The sequence below is a fragment of the Candoia aspera genome, chromosome 2, assembly GCF_035149785.1.
Source record: "Candoia aspera isolate rCanAsp1 chromosome 2, rCanAsp1.hap2, whole genome shotgun sequence".
Lineage (NCBI taxonomy): Eukaryota > Metazoa > Chordata > Lepidosauria > Squamata > Boidae > Candoia > Candoia aspera.
In genome coordinates this window covers 85,046,570-85,066,347 of record NC_086154.1, presented here as the reverse complement: position 1 = coordinate 85,066,347, position 19,778 = coordinate 85,046,570, and the positions used below count along the sequence as shown (strand labels likewise).

Here is a 19,778-nt window from a genome sequence, read left to right as displayed (position 1 = left end):
CAGGAAATACTATATGATTCGTGGCAGTATTGTTTCAGTTGACAGAACTGCTCATCCTGTAGTACTATAAGTGTTTCAAAGGTCACAAAGAACTGGGTCTAGCAGTCACCATCTGGAACCCATTTCATAGCACTGTCTTCTGCGCTTGCTCCAAGGTGGCTTGTGAGTGAGATTTGTGTTTCCTTCTTTTTGAGAGGTGACTAGTTTCCCATTGATGGCAAACTGCTTATAACAATAGGTTAAATTGTTGTTGTGATAAAATGGCTCCAGGAAAAAAAAAAACAGATATTGTTTCAACTATTTTTCCCCCTCTTCAAGGAGGGGAAGGCATTTTTAGACCATTTTCTGGGAAAAATAATAGAATATTATTTTTGGTCAAAAAATCTTTGACCAAAGAATATTATCTTTGGTCAAAGGTTTTTTCCATTTCCAAGCTTCTATAATGAGGGTTTCTGGGCTTAAGAAATGAAATGAAGTTAAGAATCTTGGTATTCCAGTATAAGACATCTAATGAAGTAAGACCTTAAAATCTTATTCTTGTTTTTCCTGCCTAAAGCAAATAATGGCATTATACAACTTAAAGCAATACTCACAGGAGAAAAAAAAACAGGCCAGCAAGAAATCGATTTCTGCATGCCTCAACATACTGGTTTTAAACAAATTGCAGGCATGATGCCATAAGCTTAATTACAAAGGCAAATTTGAGACATACCTTCATAAGTGTATCTGAAAACAACATAATTTCTTATTTTTTTTCTACCAGTGCATGCCAAATATTATACATATGGATCATGACAACAGAATAATTAAAGGATTTTGGATGATCCATAAATTGGAGTTTCTCCCCAATTATCATATACTATTTATACTTCTATATACGTAGGAGTAGAGTGACAGCCACATTATGGGGGCAAATCCAAATTAAAATGACCAAAAACCTCAAAGATAATTGAGTTGTTTGGCTTTTCAGTTTTAGAGTAAAATTGCTAGGTTCAAATGTATAACATAAAGATTTACCACAGAGGTTTTGCCACAAGGAGAAAAGGCAGAAAACTCTGAACAATCTGGTGAACAAGACTGTATTATTATTAAGCAAAGATTCTGGGGTAGGGAAAATAGATTTGAAGCAAGTTTCCAGACTTTTAGAGAAGTGGGGAGCTTAAGACCTGACCTCCTGAATTATGTCTTAATAACATAGCAGTTTTGAAACTGGATAATCAGTGGGAAATCTAAAGCTTTTGAAGTGAAAGAGGTCTGAGGAAAGATTTTTCCCCTTTTCTGCCTGTAGCAAATAACTTTCTCAGAATTTTTCAACTGCCACATTTCATCCAGGATTTAATGGCTATCCAGGATGTAGCTGACTGGCCTGATAAAAATGGTAGCAAAAGCATTTTCTGCCCCTGGAAATAGATCTGTAATGGGAACGCTCAGAGATCTTTTAACAAGAGGCATTCAGGGATGAAGCAGTAACAGTAAGAGACGATAACATACAGCCCTGTGTCATGCTTCTTGGCCTTTCATTCCAGAAAAGAAGTATTTGTAGCCGAGACTGTAAATTGCATCCTGTGGCCCCATCAGCCAAGGGGAATATAGAGAGGAAGCGGAATTGAGTAAAATACAAAGGCTGCCACATTTAAGCTCCAATTAAGCAGCAACTTAAGAAAGATTCTAAATATAAGATTTATATATAGCTTTAATATGTATTGTATTGTATTGTATTGTATTGTATTGTATTGTATTGTATTGTATTGTATTGTATTGTATTGTATTGTATTGTATTGTTGCTTTTAATACTCTGGTTCAGAAACTATGCTCCAAACAATAAATGTGTGATAGCTATTTTCTGGCAACTGGCTGGGACCAAATATGTCATGAGTACTGATGGCGAGCAGGAGGGGGCCTCTATCCAGGGGGGAAAACGCATACGTAGTACTGAGGAGTTAAGCGGCCATTCAAAGAGACACAGATCAGACCCGCCTTAACCTTTGGGGTTTATCTGTCTGGGTTTTAACCACGCTTCTTCAGTTTGTTAGGATTTTCTGTCTAATGTAGCAGTAATAAACACTAGAGACCTACTCCTCGTCTCAGCGTGGTTCCTGACTGTTAGGACAAATATCTTTCAAGTTTGTTTGAAAAATGTGTTAGTGAACTTCAGGCATGATTGCTTAGTTGTATTTATTAATATTTAGATTTAAATCTATTTAAACTGGTAAAGAGAACACACTGGCACGGGAAATTTCAGAACATATTAACACTACTGTATTGTCCTCATGCTGTCTCAACATTTCCTCTTATTTTTGAACAACTATATGTTAAAATTCATGCATAGTCCTGAATAGGATACTCACAGTCTTCTTTGTTTTTGTTTAGGATTTTTATCCAGCCTATAGAATCTATCCTGACTGTTACTGCTAATACACTACAAAGGTTTTCTCTCTGCTTCCTACTATTTCACCAAACACTGAAAGAATAGCAACTTTACATGGGATTCATGTCAGCAGCTTAGCTGAGGAGAACAGTCTTCCAATAAATGACCCTTGGCCAGGTAAAACAATCCATAAATAAGAGATAGTTTGATTCCAAATTTGCCTTAATTTGAAACCTCAGCGTGAAGAGTAGGTTAATTATATTCTGTGATAATGAGAAATACACTCTGTATATATTCAGGAAAGAAACTTGATTCTAACCACCGCCACCCATAACTGAGCCTTGAGTAATTATGGTTTAATTCTGAACCCTGCATTTCTCAGCACCAGAAAAATAAACATGAAAAGCAGGGGAGAATGGAGCTGTAAAATCAAACAAACCAACCCATTTTTTTTCTGGACTGCAAACTAAATGTACTAGGATGCCTCTACAAAAGTATTCTTTGTTGAAAACAGCTCCTGTTCTTTGTTGTCCCACAATATCAGCAGTGTTGGAGGCTTCAGCCTATTTATTTATGGCTCTGTATAGCAACCACACTCCATTTAGGCTGAATTTTGGTCTTGCCACACTGTGAAATGATGGGACTCATGGAACTTATGGGCAGACAGCTTCCCCATTAGAGGGACCTCTTGCCTCATTCCATCACCCAGCTCCTCAGCTTTGGCTACACAGGTGAGTCTTCGTGGGGAACAGTGGTTCTACACTTTTGCATATCACCCATACCTCAAATGGGGGGTAATGATAAGGATGAAGGGGTGCCTGTCATTTTTGTATTCTCATTTCTGTGAAGTGGGGGAGAGGAGCTTTTTCTTCCCCCCAGAACCCAGCTGTAAACAGGCCAGTGATTACTTTATGCCCTTTGCTGTTTGATCCCAGACTTGTAAGATTAGTGACAATGAGGATGACCATGGGTCAGCTTTAATCTGTGACTGAGGGCTTGAGAAGTGAAAATGGTACTGGAGGGATTTTAAACTCTGGAAGGATTCATTTTATGGCTATGACCCCTTGGAGCTCCATATGGATAAAACAACATTTCAGACTCCCAAAAATGTTAGAGAATGAAGCCATTAGTGGACAGCTAGGACCACTGAATGGAGCAGAGCTTAACACAGTGGAGAAGCTGCACACAGGAAAAGAATATTATCTTAAATAGCTTTAATGAGCATGTTAGAGAAATACAGGTTATTGATTTTACACACTCAGCCCTCCCAAGCATAAAGAACCACACACTTAGACAAAGTAGGTTTAAAATTAAAAAGAGTCTTACTGATTTTCTTGGTTCATTTACATCCATCTTTGGTAGAAAAATGAAGATTCTTTGTTTCTTCTGTTCCCTAAACTTAATGAACTCTTAGCCCTCATAGCTGCTAAGAGCTGCATGGAGAAAATGGGAAAAATCCTTCAAGGCCCAAGCATGTGGCCATAATGGAGGGAGGGAGAGCAGCATGCATGCTGCCTCCTCAGTCAGTGGAAGAAGGAGGAAGAGATAGAGAGGAAGTGGGAGTGGGAGTGGCAACAAACAGCTTCTTCTCACATAGAGAGTCTGTATCCTAGAGCAACTCATACATATGCTAAAATGAGGCATGTTGATTTGTTATCATCTCCAACAGAGAGATCCCTTCCCACACCAGAAACTCTTCAATGAAAATTGTTCATTTTCTAGTGTCCCACCTGCAGCTTTTTCCAGCGAAGCTACATTTTATATACACTAATGAGCAGAGAGAGATTATCCTTGAATAATCATGCCTAGGGTTGCCCTGTGTGCAGGACACCTCAGAGTAAAGAAGCAGGGAGAAGGGACAAATGTAGGAAGGCAAACACAGACATAACAAAGGAGAAGAAAGAAAGATTGTTTTATTCCTGCCTGTCCCATGAAACTCTCAGGGACAAGGCTTTAAAACAAATACAGTACCCACTGAAGCTTCAGAAGGTCAAACTAGAAATCAAGCAACCATTTTAACTAAAGAGATCAGCCAACTCCAGCAATGGAGTTTAATGTTCTTTGAGGCTTCCACTCCCCACCTAGCAGAGGGTGGACCTCTTTAAAGAAATGGGGGGATGAGCTGAGAGTTCAGCCGTGGAGCTTCTTCATCCTTCTGCACCTTCCCCATCAGGGTTTTGAAGCTTTGGGGTACCCCCCTTGTGAATACTTACTCTTCAGGGGTTAGGCTTACTCCTGAGGAGGCTGGGGTTTTCCCTCACCACAACCCACATGTATGATCTGTTTAACGCCCCAGATGTTTCTTGGGGGCTTGAAAGAAGGACATTAAGGCTACTTTACTGAAAAGTGATGAGGCAGTGAAGTGACAGTAAGTAGGGGAAAGCAGCTAAACTTCTCTGAACAGGAGAGTGCCTGCCTTCTCTGAAGGGATGCCTCTGATCCAACAAGGCCATTCTAAACCAGCTTCATATTTTGTGGTGTGCACTGTAAGTGTGTATTGCCAGCTTGCTATATAGGCAATGGCTTTCCAAGGTTAGATGGTAGCTGAATCTAATCTCCAGTAAGTGAACAGTTATGGCAAGCACACTGCTACTTCCTTTTTACAAAAGTGAGTGTTGTCCATAACTTATTTTCAACACTGACTTTAAGGTAATTAGGGGAAAAAAGTAGTCCCTGCTTGTGTAATATGAATTAGAGTAACACTTTTCAGATCACCCTTGCAAATGCTTTGCAATCTTCAGGAAAGGAGAAGAAAGAGTTCCACGGGGGGAGGGGGAGGAACCTTACTTATTTTTACCACTGCTTTCAGGGAAGTTTCTACTTTATTCAAGCTCTTTGCTTGAAGCTACTCCAGCACACAAACCAAGTGTTCCTTCCATGCATGAGAAGAAAGCAAAACAGTTAATCTGCCCATAATGAGCAGCCAGAGTACTTTACATTTTGCCACAAGCTGCCAAAAATTTGCAGTTGACATACTATAGTCATAGGGCATGTCCTGCATCACACACGGATCGTTTTTTTCCCCTCTATAGGGAAAAATATGCCTCAGCATAATTGATTTTCATGTGTTATTCCATTTGTTGTCATTCACAGTTTTCAGTAATATATAGTATTGTATACAAAACTGTATACTCCTGAAAGTTGTTCTTAAATATATACATTACCAAATATTATTTATATGTTCCATATATAGCCCACCACAGTCCAAAACAACTTTCAGCAATATACCGAGCAATACAGCTTTTTATAATATACAGGGTTTTCTATGCAACTTCTCTTATTATGTATACTTTTATAAAGCACAGCGACTTTTTTTAGTACAACTTCTCAGTGGCTATACCAATATTGTAGGACATCACGCCTTGTGAAGGATTTCTTTTGCTAGTTGGTAAAGATTTCAATATTTATAACAGGTTTTTTTCTTGTTAAGCATCTGCTATTTTCATGAAGGCTATATTTCATCTGTAATTTCTGTTTTCATGTTTTGTAATGTTTTGTGTGTCTGCGTACTTTATTTAAGGATTGTAACAGGAACATAGATACTAGAAGAGTTGGACAGACATTTGTCTATAAATTCAATAAACACTAATCATTGGTGAGTTGCCATGTACCTGGCCTGGGCTTACTACTTAGTCCAACCTATGCCATGTAGCTAAATCATTTCAATGTCCTTCAATGCCTTCAAGTAATATGACATCAGAGGCAATACTGGAAATTTTAAGAGTGACTAGTCTTAACCTTCCAGTGCTGCTTGAAGCTTTATTTATGATATGTACACTGTAAAAATCATAGAAATGAAGGTGTAATGATTGCCCCAGCCCCAAATACTCAGACTCACAAGAGGATGCTAAATGAAATCTGATTTATTAGAGTACTAGAAGCAAATACAGAGAAAGCTGAGAATGAGCAAAAGCGCGCCAAATACAAACTTAAACCCTTGCTTCAAACGTATCCCGCCTCCCTCGTAACAGCCCCGCCCGGCACAGGTGCTAGCAATCGTCAGAGTTGCTAGCCTGGGAAAGTAACCTTGAGCGCAGTAGATAAGACAAACACATTCCAAAGCAAAGCCAAAATATAATCGTTCCCATCCTCCCTAGGCAAATGAAACACGCATCCAATTAATGACATGCGAAACGTTACGATGCATCAAATACATTGAAACGGCGCACATGACATACCGCCCTCCTAAAATACCCCTAGGGACCTGGTTTCGAGGGATAAGCGGAGTGGAAACGGGCCACCAGAACCGGGGAAGCTACATCTGGTGCAGCGACCCACTCAGGATGAGGGAAATGCTTCCAACGAACTAAATATTGCAAAGTATTGCGAAGGCGTCTAGAGTCCAAAATTTCTTTAACTTCAAAGTGTTGCTGACCATCAATCATGATGGGAGTGGGAGGTGGAGGTTGCCGATGCCAGCGATCAGAAGGAATAGTCGGTTTGAGTAAGCTGCAATGAAAAACAGGGTGTAAGCGTTTCAGGTTATGAGGCAAATCAAGTTTAAAAGTCACAGGGTTTATCTGAGCTACAATTGGGAAAGGACCCACAAACTTAGGTGCAAGTTTCTTGGAAGGTTGTGATGACTTGATAAACTTGGTAGAAAGGTACACTGAGTCGCCAACTTGGAATGCAGGTTGGGGGGCCCGTTTCCGATCAGCATACAATTTATAATCCGCTTGAGCATCAGCCAATGCATTTTGAATCATTGGCCAAGAGTCAGCCAGTTGTGTTGACCAATCATCTGTAGTGACCGCACCTGCAGGAGGTTGTGGGAGATCAGTGATAGGGACAAAGTCTTTACCCAGAGCCACCCGAAACGGGGTCTGTCCAGTGCTTTGATGCACTGCATTGTTGTAAGCCACTTCAGCAAATGGTAGAAGGTCTACCCAATTGTCCTGCTGATAGTTCACAAAAGCGCGCAGGTACTGCTCCAGAGTGGAGTTAACCGCCTCAGTGGCCCCGTCCGTTTGAGGATGCCAAGCCGTGGAGAGGGCTTGCTTCGTGCCTAACAGCTTGAGAAACGCCCGCCAAAACTGAGAGGTAAATTGTGTACCTCTGTCAGAAATCAAGCGGGAGGGACATCCGTGTAGCCTGTACACGTGTACAAGGAATAGGCGGGCTAATTGACGCGCTGACGGAATGGACACGCAGGGAATAAAGTGGGCTTGTTTGGAGAAATAATCTTTGACCACCCAAATGACCGTTTTGCGTTGGCTGGGTGGTAGCTCTACAATAAAATCCATGGAGATTTCTTCCCAAGGGGAAGAGGGGGCTGCTACCGGCTGCAACAGCCCCTGGGGCTTGCCCACCTTGCGCTTGGACATTGCACAAACAGTGCAGGAAGCAATGTAGTCTTTGACATCTTTACGTAATGTGGGCCACCAGAATTGCCTCCGAACGAGGTGCAAGGTTTTTACAAACCCGAAGTGACCCGCGAGTTTGTCATCGTGTGAACGTGTTAACACGTCTTTTCGGAGGCTTTCAGGAACGTAGAGGCGGTCGGACTTCCAAGCGAAGCCTCTGTCAAAAGTAACATTGTCTTTATTCGCAAGCAACCAAGTATCCGTTTTTAATTCCTTTAAAAACTTTTGTTGCAATTGGGAGGGAATTGACAAAGAGCTTGGCTGAGCAGCGCTTGTGGTGGGCGGTTGTTGCGCGCGCGTTTGGCTACGCGTCACAGCTTGCATGCCCAATTGGGGCGCCGACCATAGGGTGCTCACCACATCTGGCGCCGCCCCAGAGTCTTGAGGTTGCCTTGACAAGGCATCAGCCAAGAAGTTCTTTTTCCCTGGAATAAATTTGAACTGAAAATTGAATCGATTGAAAAATTGAGCCCAACGAACCTGTTTAGGGCTCAGTTTTCGAGGGGTACTAAGTGCCTCCAAGTTTTTATGATCAGTCCATACCTCAAAGGGGTGATTAGCCCCTTCCAACAGATGCCGCCAAGCCTCTAATGCAGCTTTCACTGCAAATGCCTCCTTTTCCCAAACATGCCAACGCCTCTCAGTTTCGGAGAACTTGCGGGATAAATACACACAGGGCTTGAGGCATCCTGCCTCGTCTTTTTGCATCAACAATGCGCCAATAGAATAATCGGAGGCATCAGCCTGTACAACAAAAGGCTTTGAAGGATCAGGGTGTTGTAAAATGGGCTCTTTGACGAAAGCTGCTTTTAGCCGCTCAAACGCCGTTTGACAAGCAGGCGTCCACCTCAACAACGCTCCGGGATTCTTGACTCGCCTAGTATCTCCCACCCCTTTCGTTCGAAGCAGGTCCGTTAGGGGCAAGGCAATCTCAGCGAACCCCCTTATGAATAATCTGTAATAGTTGCTGAACCCCAAGAAACTTTGAAGTTGCCTGCGGGTACGGGGACTCTCCCAGTCCATGATAGCCTGTACCTTGGCCGGGTCCATTTCTATACCTTTATCAGAAATCCTATACCCCAAGTAGTCAATTTGGGTCTGATGAAAGGCACATTTGGATAGCTTTGCATACAATTCAGCAGATCTGAGTTTACACAAGACTTTCTTTACCAGAGCTACATGCTCTTTCATGGTTTCCGTATAAATCAATACATCATCCAAATACACCAATACACCTTTAAACAGATGTTCATGCAAAACTTCATTGATTAATTGCATAAATACCCCAGGGGCCCCAGCCAACCCAAACGGCAACACCTTATACTGGAAGGCTCCCAACGGGCAATTGAATGCAGTTTTCCACTCATCACCCTCCTTGATTCGTACACGATAGTAGGCTTCTCTTAAATCCAGTTTAGAGAAAATCTTGCCTTTGGCCAGATGTGACAACATGTCCTTTATCAATGGCAAGGGATATTTGTTGGAAATTGAGACGGCATTTAATCCGCGGAAATCCGTACAAAGTCTCAATGTCCCATCCTTTTTTGGGCGGAAAAGAACCGGCGCCCCCACGGGTGAATTCGCCGGCTCAATGAATCCGCGCGCCAAATTTTTGTCCACAAATTCCCTCAACAAAGTCAGTTCCTTTTGCGTCATGGAATAAATTTTTGGTTTAGGCAATTGAGTGTTAGGCAGCAGTTCTATGGCACAGTCCGTCTTTCGATGGGGGGGCAACTGGTCAGCTTCCTTTTCACCGAATACATCAGCAAACATCCTGTACTCGGCCGGCAAGCCCTCCAGAGGAGAGGCCGGGTAAGGCGGAGTCGCAGCTGCCGCAACCCCCACCATCTCCTCTGGGGCACCCTTCCCCTCTGCCGCTTGATAAAACCCATCCCTAAATGTGATGGTCCGGTAGACCCAGTTTATTTGGGGGTTTTGCTGCACCAACCATGGTACCCCCAACACCACCAATGGGCCCCCTACGGGAGCCACGACAAAAGACAACCCTTCCTGGTGACTGCCCAGTTGCAAGGCTACCCGCCCTGTAAAGTGGGTGACCGGTTTGCCCCCTGCCATGGACCCATCCAATTGAGTAAATGCGATGGGTCTTTGTAGGGGAAAAGTGGGGAGCTCCAAAGCCGCCACCACATCGGGGTGCATCAGACACCGGGAACACCCCGAATCAATCATGGCCCATACTTCCACCGTCTTGACTTGTGAACCCAATTTCAATTTCACCATGAGTATGCGGTAAGTGCCACTCACCGCTGGAGGCTCGCGCCCGTCTTCTACCACCTGCCCAGCGGCGCCCTTTAGAGCAGGTGGCTGGCGTTTCCCGCCGGTTGCGGGATTTCGGTCTCCCCTTCAATTTCGTAGAACATCACATCGTCTCCCTCGGTCTCAGCCACCGCAGCTTTCTGTTTCCTCGGCAACGCAGGGGACTTCGCCGGCGGTTTTCCGGGCCGTTCCTCCACCTTTGCCTTCGGGCATGCTGCCACTCGATGCCCCTCCTTACCGCATCTGAGGCACAATCCTTTGGCATACCGCTTCTCACGCTCCTCGTCCCAGGGTCGCTGTCCCGGTTTTCCTCCGGTGGTCGATGTGCGGCTGGGCTTCATCTCCCGCCCCGACTTGCCGGTCTTCCGCTGGGCAAAGACCTCTTGGGCATGTTCAGCCCTTCCTGCTAGCAGGATCCACTCATACAGCGTGTATGGGTCGTCCCTCCCCAGGGACCAGCGCAGCACCTCGGTATTCAAGCCATCTTTGAAGAGCTCGATAATGGTTGCTTGGGACCAGTCATCCACCTTCCCAGCTAGCGCTTTAAACTCCAAAGCATAATCGGCCACTGATCGGAACCCCTGCTTGAGTTCCTTCAGGGCTCGCTTTGCTCTCTCCTTTGCTAAGGGGTCCTCGAAGTGTTGCTTCAACGCCCAGAGGAACTCCTCGAGATTTTCCAGTTCGGGCGCTTCCGACTGGCACATCTGGACATACCAGTCTGCCGCCCTCCCCTTCAGTTTGGTGGCAATGGTGATGATTCTTGCCTTCTCCGATTGGAAAACCCCCCCCCATTCTTCCATATAAGCTTTCGCATTAGTCAGGAAGAACGAGAGTTTGGTCGGGTCCCCATCAAACTTGACAGGGAAGTCTCGCATACCGCCTCCCGCCGGGCTGCGCCCCACCACCGGGGCTGCCGCGGCTGGTGCTTCCCTGACCCGGAGCGGCACGGGGCCCCGGGGCGATCGCCCGGGCGCTGCTGCGATTTCCATCTGGACCGACTGGTCCCCTTCGCGCCTCCGCACCACCCGTCGCCGTTCCGGGGTCAGCCCCTGGGAGGAAGGGGTTGAATGCCTCTGGCTGGATTCTTCCCGGAGCTCTCGCATCGAGGTTACATCCAAGCTCAGCTGTTTCAGAATAGCCTCCAACGAATCCATTTTCGACTCCAGCACTCTGATTCGATCCGGAGTGGGTGAGCCCTCCGTTGGCTGCACCTGCACCACGTTGGGGGATAAAGGGTATCTCTGCCTCCAGGATGGGCCCCCCGCTGCTGTGGCATCTCCTCGGGTCTCATCCCAGGTGAGCAGCTCACCCGGAGAATTCACGGTGGTCTCCGGGGCCGTTTTCAGCCCCCCGGCTTCGCTCTCCGACCCGGAGCTCGCCTCCTCTCTGATGGCGGACAGCTCCCCTCCTTGGGACGGTCGGCCGGACGGCCTCACGGTCGAGTCCGGTTCCCCTTCCTCCATCATCACGATTTCGGGCTCGGTCATCGCGGGCTCTCTCCCTCACAAGTTAGACGCTTGTCTTCCTTGGACAGGGGCCAGCGGAGTTAGGAACTGAGATTCTCAGCTTTATGTAATGATTGCCCCAGCCCCAAATACTCAGACTCACAAGAGGATGCTAAATGAAATCTGATTTATTAGAGTACTAGAAGCAAATACAGAGAAAGCTGAGAATGAGCAAAAGCGCGCCAAATACAAACTTAAACCCTTGCTTCAAACGTATCCCGCCTCCCTCGTAACAGCCCCGCCCGGCACAGGTGCTAGCAATCGTCAGAGTTGCTAGCCTGGGAAAGTAACCTTGAGCGCAGTAGATAAGACAAACACATTCCAAAGCAAAGCCAAAATATAATCGTTCCCATCCTCCCTAGGCAAATGAAACACGCATCCAATTAATGACATGCGAAACGTTACGATGCATCAAATACATTGAAACGGCGCACATGACAGAAGGGATCTCAGATATAATGTAATTTAACCCTCTGCTCAATACAGGAATCCACTACTACAGTATCCCTGAAAGAGGACCATCCAGTCTCTTTTTAAGCCTTTTTTTAAATAGTAATTTTATTAAAGATTACAATTTACAACAATACAAACTAATACAAACTAAAAGAAAAAGAAAAAATAGAAGGTGTAGAAAAGAAAAAGAAAAAAATAGAAAAGAAAAAAGAAAAAAGAAAAATATAGTAAAGAAAAAGAAAAGAAATATATAAAGAGGTAAATTCCCCCTTCACAAGTATAAATAATTTTTAGTAACTTATCACTAAAGGGCGAGGATTTCTATGACATATTATATTTTTTCTGGAACTTCAATTTGAATTTATAAGTAAGTTAAAACATGTTTTAGAATAATCTGGTGAAAATTAGATGCTTTTTATTTTGCCTGAAAAGTCATATTTTGACTTTTTAAAGGTGTTATATCATATTTCTACTTAATTTTGTAACAAATGTCATATTTCGATCATATTTTGGTCATTGGCAACCCTTCTGATAAGCCAGCAGTTCGAGCCAGCAAAGAAAGTAAGAATTTGCCTGTGTTTTTTTCCTTATTTGCTCCTCAACTCAGGGAGAGGTCTGTGTGTGTGTGTGTGAGAAAGAGAGAGGGGGGGAGGGGTGGGAACAAAGGCTTCTCCCCTGACCAGGCCTGAAAAAAAGGTGAGAATTTGCCTGTTTTACATTTTTCGCTCCCCAACTCAGGGCTCTGTGTGTGTGTGTGTGTGTAAGAGAGGGAGAGCAACCTTTTTTAAAATGACTTCAGCAGGCAAAGGCTTCTCCCCTGACCAGGCCTGGAAAAAAAAGTGTGAATTTACCTATTTTTCTTTTTCCCATTTGCTCCCCAACTCAGGTGTGTGTGTGTTCAAGGTGGTGGAGTCATGTGAGAGCTGCAGTCTGATTTCAACATGTCTAAAAGTAGATGTTCAGCAAGTGTGAAATTACAGCATCTTGTTCAAGAATTTGGGGAGCAGATTTTCAGTAGTGATGGTGATATTTTGTTTTGTAAATTGTGTGAAATTAAGGTATTGGCCCAAAAGCATTTTACTATTCAACAACATTGAGACACTGCGAAACACAAGAGTTGTTTAACAAGATTTACCTTCACTGAGAACCGGCAACATCTCCTTTTTGAGAGAGCTTCTTCTTCAACTGCAGGTTCATCAAATACCCAGTCAGAATTTTGTAAAGATCTCTGTACAATGGTGGTTACTTCATATATTCCCTTAAGAAAATTAGGTAGTGATAGCCTCAGGCATTTTTTTGGAGAAGTACACCAGTCACCCAATTCAAAATGAATCAACTGTAAGGAAAAATTACATCTCTGCCTGCTATGAAGATGTGTTTGGATAGATAAGATCTGCTGTTGACAACAATAAGATGTGTGTTTCAATAGGTGAAAAAAGTTATGTAAACGGAAGATAAGTAGCCAGTATTATTACTGACACTCTGAAATGTGACAAGCCTGGAGTATTTCTTCTAACATGTGAAACTCTACAAAAAGTAAACAATTCCACTACTGCTATGCTCTTTGACGATTCTATGAAACTACTCTGGCCGGATGGTGTAAAAAGGGGAAATATCCTTGTCTTTGTAACAGATGCCACTCCATACATAACTAAAGCAGCCAGAATACTTAAACTTCTTTATCCAAAAATGATCCATATCACGTGCCTTGCACATGGTTTACACAGACTGGCCAAAGAGATTCAAAGCAACTATCCTGATGTAGATAAGGTAATTTTGAATGGGGAAAAAAGGTTCATTAAAGCTCCACTTCAAGTACAAAAGTTCAAAGAAATTGTTCCAACTTTGGCTCTCCCTCCCCAACCTCTCATGACACATTGGGGGACTTGGCTGGATGCGGCTATGTACAGTATTGTTTCACAAATGATGCTTCCTTGCAGTGGATAGTTAATGAATTTGATTGTTGTGAATCTTCCTCCATCAAGGTTGTGCAAGATTCATTTTCTGAAACCTTGGCTGGAAACTTAGTATATATAGGATCTCACTTCAGTGGATTATCAAGAGCAATCACCTGCCTTGAAACTGTAGGAATGGAACTTAGTGATGCACTGAACATTGTAAAACAAACTGAGAGTGATTTAAAGCAAGCAAAGGGGAAAGTGGCTGAAAAAAATAGTGATAAACTACAAAGCGTACTGCAGTATAATCTGGGTTATTCAACACTTTGCAAAATAAGTAACGTTCTAAATGGACTTGAAGCAAAATTTGAAGACTTTGAGTCAGAATTTTCTTCAGATGAGTTTGCTTTTTTCAAATTTGTTCCTATAACCTCTTGTGATGTCAAACAGAGTTTTTCCAGATATAAGAACATACTGGTGGACAACAGAAGGAGTTTTGAGTTTGATAACCTCAAGATGCACGTGGTCACCCAATGCAATTCTGCTGTTAATGAAAACTAATTCAGGGATGACCGTTTTACTCTCAAAATGTTCATTTGATTCCTTCAGTACTACCACTTCTGCACTGGAAGTGAAGAAGAATGAACCTTTTAAAATGTGTGTGTGTGTGTGTGTGTAAGCACAGATTTTTAAAAATTGGGTGGTAATTTCAGAAAAATTGTAAAGTCATATTTTTGCTTTTAAAAGTCATATTTTTGCTTTAATTGGTCATAGTTAAATGGTTTTAAGGTCATAAATGCTTGCATATTTCTAACGTTTTAGGTCACAGAAATCCTTGCCCTACTTATCACCTTCTCTTAAAATACAACAAATGATCTCTTCTTCCCACGTCCCATCTCTTATCTATAAACAAATCATAAAGCCTTGTCATTTCAGCCCTGATGTCAGCAAAAGTTCCTTAAGGGTTATCAGAGATAAAAACATATCTGTTTTAACCTTGATCAAATAAACCAACTTTATATTCCTTCCTTTTACTTCTAACAATCTTGATTTTTAGTCCCTTCAAATAATGTCCTAAAACTTGAGTTCTTTTCATTTTTTCTTTGTCCCTTCTCACAAAATTCTTCAAAGCTTTAACAAGCCTCTTTTGTAAATCCAATATAGGAAAATTATCCAGGTCACTCTCTTGGTTTGTTATTTGTATATCCCTTTTGATTATTAAGACATCAGCCAGCTTCTTTTGTATGTCCAGTGTAACATCTCTTTCCATGTCATTCTTGTAGTAGGAATATAAAGTCGGTTTATAATTTTTTAAATCCACTTTCAAATCAGTCTCAATAATGTCAGATAATACCACCAGAGGGCTTTTATACCCAGATTTCCCTCAAATCTAGATAATTTATTTAAGTGGGAAACTTGATAAAATAGCATGTATATTGACTACATGATACAAAGATCAATAAACCCCTCTGAAGTTAACTTAAGCAATGCATCATAAAACATAATGTAATTGCACCCTAATTAAGTACTGAATATTCTGATCTCATTAGTTGTGGGTTTCTATAAACTCATTTTTGAGATCATTCTGAGTAGCTACTTACACTCAATGGTTGCTAGTCGAGAATATATATATCAGCTATATACTATAAAATTCTGCAGTAGATAACCCCTGCAGCAAACGTAGATTTTTCAGATTAGTTGTTATATTTTATACTGTATCCTATAATTCTATTGTGTTCGTTTCCTCCTAGACTGGGTTTCTGTGCATCTAATTTATAATCCAAATGAAATGATTAGTTTTAGAGGATTAAGCAACTCATCCCTATGTCTGGTAAGAATGAAATGTCAGCATTCTAAGAATTGTAATAAAGGTTACTCATTGCACTTACACTAAAGCCTGTTATTGCACTAGTGTGTGCAGTGTGTCACGTGGTTGCCTGAATACATTCATAAGCAAATACAGATGCCAAATACAGCTCTGTCTGCGGAGAAAGGGAGAATTGAAATCTTATATCTGATAAGAAGTTTGATATATCTGATAAAGCTTATCTGAAGGCATCTCAGATTCACTGCCCACTCCTCATTTAACATTTCTTCTCTCTCTCATATTTCCTTGTGCCCTCTTCTGTAGTACATAGTTTTTCTCCAGCAAACCAACATTCATATGTGTACTTTCCCTTCTCTTCTTTCCGTCTGGGTAGCATTGAGACATTCCATCTGTGTAGGAATAATGTTCAATCATCATTCTTTATGCTCTCAGGCACAGATAGCCAAGCTATCTTATTTCAGAAACAAAAACGTCTATCTTTTATGGGCCAACGTTCCCTCATAGTAGATTGACCTTAAAACAGCATATCCAGCACAGTAAGCATATTGCAGGAATTCAGCTGGCACTGTGTGCCATCCGCAGCAATATTAGGAAGTTCAAATTGTGGGGAGAAATGTCTGATGTAATGGAGTTGTGTGATGCAGCTAAAATCACTAGTTTTAAACAAGCATCACTTGGAGGAATTATCCTCATTCCCCATTCCTCCTTTTCACATATTGCCGGATGTTTGTGTTTGCCTTTTCTGCAATGAATACATCACAGGTCTACAGAAGTCTCACTTCTCCTTTTGCTTCTGTTTCTCTCTCATCCTCTGAGTAAATTTGTGTGGGAGCACAAGGAAGAGAGAGAATTATTATTGCTCTAACGTTATAGGCCATAACGCTGCAAATCACTAAATCAGGTAACGGGACACCGTACATGAAGCTGGTACCGATATTCATATCATACTTCAGAACCATGGACTGGCTAACAACAAAACACCAGAATTAATCTGAACAAAGGCATGGCTTTGCACATTTAATTAACCATAATTGAATATATTGATGGTTGACAATAACAGAACTGTGACAAGTCCTCTCTCTCCAGCAGAGTTTTCCATCAGCTTTTCAGACATAAAAAGCTCTGTTATTTCCAGCCCAACTGTTCAAAAACAGAACAAATATGGGCATCTTTTGATTTGCCTTCTGGTATCTGAGATTTCAGCAGTGGCTGCCAACATATTTGCATTGGGGGGGGGGGGTGTTGCCAACAGGCAAGTGCTACAATTGCTTAATATTGTATTTACCAAATAGTGAGCTGAAACGGTCACTTCTTGTTAATTGGATCTTATATTCACTGAGATAACTAGCTGTTGGTTAAGATGATCTACTAGCCTGGTAAATTTAGCCCTCTTAATAATGCCTAAAAAAAGGATCTCTCCTTGCTATCCTTCTCTGTGGTTACCTCTTCCCTTCTCCTTCTTTCCATATAAATTGTTCCTTTCTTCTTTTTTTCCCCCTTCCTTCCTTCTGCAGCTTTTTCTTCTGCAAGGATGTTGATGTATGTTGCACTTGTGGGTTAGTTGCAACATGCAATTGATACATCAATTAATGGAGGTACTTATTTTATATGTGTTGTATATACATATTTATTGGAGAAGGGAAAATCCCCAGATTTCAATGGAAGTTGACAACCTTAACTTAACAAACTGCAGAAGCTGGGCACAGTATAGGATTTTTGTCTTTGTGTGTGAGAGAGAACATATATTTCTCCCTACTGTTTTTTACTTGGGTGATCAACTTAAATTTAGTCTTTCGGCAACATCAGTATAAAGTTAAAATTAATTTAATTGAGCAAGACTTCTCATAGAGTATGAGTTTCTTTCTAAATGATTGATTGCAAGATTTATATTCTGACTCCATGACAGATCATTTACTATAAATCCTTCGCAAGTTCCATTGCAATGCCTCCAAGAGTAACTGGCCTAGTACAATAAACTAGGAGTTCATAATAACATGAGACTCAGGGCTATAAGCAGTACTCCAGAGCCTTCAAAACCCCCTACATAAGTCACCACAGAATTATAATTTTAATGTGTCAGAAGAGGAAAGTAATTAAATACAAGGGAAGTAACTAATCTTATTAACTAATCCTAATACTATCTACACTGAACTTAAATCATATCTAGTTTATGTGCCTCCTTCTCTGGTACAGCCTGGAAATGTGCCTCCTCCCCTGAATGTGCCTCCTTCTCAGGTACTGCCTGGAAAAAAACCTGTTATAACCTAAGGTGTTCCCCAAGCAGATAATATTTCATAGTAATAATATAGTCCCTCACTCTACATGGGGTGTTTATAGAAGATCTGAATATCCTTTCTCTTGTTTAAAATCTCTTTCTAGTGGAAGACACAACAGACGTAGCTTCCCTCTACCCTCCCCTCGAGCTGTGCTCGTAACAAACAGAAGTGGTTCATGTGTCCATGAAAACTAAGGACAAACTGTGCACACACACACACACACACACCTATCTCAGCTGCCAAATTTTAAAAGGATAGAACATGGCTCCAAGTTGCTACTGGTAATCAGCAGCATCTGCAGCAAGCAGCGTATGGTACCAGGATGTACATAAGTCACAGCATTTATGTGACAAGGTCACCATGCAAGTGCCCTCTCTTGCTCCTTCTTGCAGATGCCCCTGCTGGTAACTCTAATCCTCCAAAACAAGATGACTAGTGCCAGTTCAGGAAATGTGTAGAAAAGCATGCGTAGGCCCTACAGTTAAGAAACTGGGGTGGGAGAAGCTCTTTTCGCCTTTACCCTTCTTCTCCCCTTCTGTTTCTTCATCACTTCCCTATATTAGTACATCCATTCCCAGAAGATTGTTTCAGCTGCATGCATAGATGGTGCACAGAAAAACCACATACTGTGTGTCTTTAAAATAGCAAGAAAATGTACGTGGTTTCCCACTAATCACAGATCTGGGTTCAATCTTTCATCAAGCCTTTAATTGATTAAGTACATCAGATAATTTATTGAATGCTGAATGACTTTCAGTAGAAATCAAGGGATGAAATCCTAAGGCTCTTAAATAAATGTAAAAAACCCCTCGTCAATCCAAATTGTACCTACCATTCCTCAGTAACTGAAAGCCATATTTATTTGGTTGGTGGACCCTTTTGAATGCTACTTCAAATCTGAAATGGATACAATGGCTAGATTCTAAATGTGAGGATGAAAACCTGCACCAACCATGCTGAAATAGATTAATTATGTCCTAGTTATAGAAAGTAGCTGCATTCATAGATACCATGGACACAAATGCAATTTTAATTTATAGTACAGGAGAGGAGAGGAGAGGGACACTGAATTTTCCAGCCACCAATTGTTTTGTTTTGTTTTGTTTTGTTTGTTTGTTTCCATTCCCTGCTAATACTAAAACTGAGGTATTGGAAATCCTGTGCTGGTTTTGCATCTCCATGTAATGGAAGAAGATTAGTTTTGGTGCAATAGGATAGTCTACTAGTCATTCCTTTAGTGAAAAATAAAATGTTACTGTTGGAAATCATTTTGCATTAGAAGCAATAACTCTTCCTAAGGCCAAATATTCAAAATACTTTATAGGTGGGTGGGAGAGAAATTGGTTGTGGTTTATACCATAATGTTTGCTTTATTTTGTTTGCCCAGGTAGATGGCAACACCCAGCTTACTTTGGCTGATATTATAAAGATAGGCAGGGTAGGCCTAAATTGGTACTTGGATGGAAATTCCAAACTGTTAAACTATGGCACTCTTTTTCTACATTGTTCCCAAGAAAAAGACATGGATATGCCCAAGGAATCACCAGGAGTTGAGCTCAACTTCTTTTCTTTTCCTTTTTATTTTTCCTTACTTTTATTTTACACCAGTAACTTCTCCAAAAAGGCAATATAAAAAATATCAGTTACAAATGCATAAATGAAATGCACCAAGTGTGCAGTATGCATCCAGTGCATTTGATCTCCTACCAGAGTTAGTGTCCCTGCAATAAATCCCAGCAGTGTGTGCCTGATGAGTGTTTTGCAAACTGATCATGATATTTTCTTTGTTGTCACTGATTTCGTTTACTGC

The 19,778-nt window shown here is 41.8% G+C and overlaps 1 protein-coding gene across 1 annotated transcript in view; it reads left to right on the top strand.

Moving 5' to 3' along the window:
* JAKMIP2 (janus kinase and microtubule interacting protein 2) overlaps positions 1–19,778 on the top strand; it is a 121,603-nt gene that overhangs the window by 51,553 nt on the left and 50,272 nt on the right.